Here is a 2,405-nt window from a genome sequence, read left to right as displayed (position 1 = left end):
GGTGGCTCGGCCAAGGCCGAGCCACCCCTGGGTGGCTCGGCTATGGCCGAGCCACCTAGGGGTGGCTAGGCTCAGAACTGTGCAAACGCACAGTTCTGAGAGCCTATAAATAGGCCTGGTACTCGTTCATTTGGAGGACTTCTTCTGAAACTTTGGAGAGAGCCGAAACTCTGCCGGATTGTCACCTCAACTCGGAGATCTGAAGGCTTGAAGACTTGGAGACCCGGATTTGATTCTTAGCGAGCACCCGCACCGAAAAAGGCAGGAGTTCGAGAGAGTCTAATCCTCAGATCTACGTCGTCACACTCCGGATCTAAGCTTGGTTCTTAGATCCCGAGATTCGAGCGGTCGTTTCCTTGGTGAAACGATCCCTCCCGGCTATTATCTCCTTGGTGGGATAATACCCGTAATACGTCGTAGATCTACTTGGATCCAGATCACTCGGTGGTCCACGGTAAGCAACCCCGGCGCAGGCAAACAACCCACAGAAGCAAGAGACCGGATAACAGGATCTTGTGATTTGTTCGGTAAAAGAGAGAAGTTGTAATTTTGATTTCTTTGTTTTATTTTGATTTTCATTGTAAGCCGGATCTTATAAAAAGACCGGATCTCTTTGTAACGCATAAAGTTGTTAACTGAGTGCAATGGAATCGATAATGAAGAAAACACCAACTTTCCCCGCGAACAGTGGCAAAGAAGAAGATAGTGGTGGGAACCACGAAAGCAATGTAAAACATCATTGGAAGCTTAATTCACGCTTGGGTGTAAGAGTAGGCATGCAATTTAAAATAACACACTACAACGGACTTCACACATGTAGCAATTCTCGATTAGAGATGAATTATAAACATGCATCCGCCTCTTTCATATACCGATTGATTATGCCTAAACTAAGGGAGGATCTTGATCTAATGCTAAAGGATATTCGTCTTTTAGTGCATAAAACGACCAACTTGGATGTATCATATAACAAGTGTTAGAATGCTCGGAGAAGGCGATGATAAAAATATTCAGAGATTAGGATAAATCTTATGAGATCTTACCACATTATCTTGAAGTACTCAAAAAAGAAAATTCGGGGATAGTGTATGAAGTATCATCAGACCCTGTTGATGGCGGAGATAGATGGTTCACAAGTGCAGCTTCAAGATTTTCTTTGGCAAGCTGGATGTGCAACGGAAAAATTAGTTTATGAGCAACCGCGGAAAAGTATTAAGTTCTATTTACGAGCTACACATGATTGGATCGAGACTAGTTTGGGTTCGAACATTGTTAATAAGTGGACTTTATTTGAAGATAGCGGAAAACAGTTTTGTATGATGACCACTAACGCTTCTGAGAGTTTTAATGATGTTCTTAGGGGAGCACGCGGTATGCCAATATATTCACTAGTTACAAAAATATTTTACAGACTTAATTAATTCTTTCTCAGACGACGCATACTTGGTGCAAATATTCCGTCAGAGTTGACGCCGAAGGTTGAAGGCATATTAGCGGATCAGATTGTGCATGCTCGATTATTTTGTGTCGTTAGATACAGTTTTAATGAATGGCAGATCATTGAGAGAGTATCATATAGAGAAAGTCACTCTTACAAAGTTAATATGCTAGTGGATCACACTTGTACATGCACTTGAAATATACCGTAATTACAATGGCTTTCTTGTTCCCATGTTGTCGCGGCTTGCTCAGATATACAGAGTGGTGTGAGAATTTCACATTATACATTCACCGCAGATTGGTATTTTAACTTATAACTATCAACAACCATACAAAGAGTATTTTCGTCCACCATATGATAGTCGGCATTGGACATAAGACGGGCCACGAATATTACCTCATTTGTATAAAAGATCAGCTGGGCGACATCGTTCCGTATGAATTAGAAATAATAAGGATAACAGTCGAGAAGGAATTAGGATGAAAAATAAGTGTTGTAGATGCGATCAACCGGGCCATAACAAAAGTAGTTGTCCAACTAGGATTAGGTGTTGATTATCCGGGGACAATTGTATAGAATATATCGCTTATGGTTTTTGTAATATATAGTCTTTTAATTTTAATCTTTGTTCCCATGTGATAATTATTTTTATAATATATAACCTTTTAATTTTAATCCTTGTTCCCATGTGACAATCGTTTTTGTAATATATAATATTTTAATTTTAATCCTTGTTCCTATGTGACAATCATTTTTTTAATATATAACCTTTTATTTTGAATCTTGAATCTTGAATATGTAAATACATATGATTAAGTCCTTCAACGAAAAAATCTAACATATTGTATTTTAATCTTAAAGATATCCATCATGGATCTGGACCGATGTAGCCCGACGTGTTATACCTTCAGACAGATCATCGTTCACACAAGATTGGCTTGGGATAGGTAAAAAATGGTGTATA

This window comes from Asparagus officinalis, chromosome 4 (genome assembly GCF_001876935.1).
Source record: "Asparagus officinalis chromosome 4, Aspof.V1, whole genome shotgun sequence".
NCBI lineage: Eukaryota > Viridiplantae > Streptophyta > Magnoliopsida > Asparagales > Asparagaceae > Asparagus > Asparagus officinalis.
Note: the sequence above shows the minus strand (reverse complement) of the source record.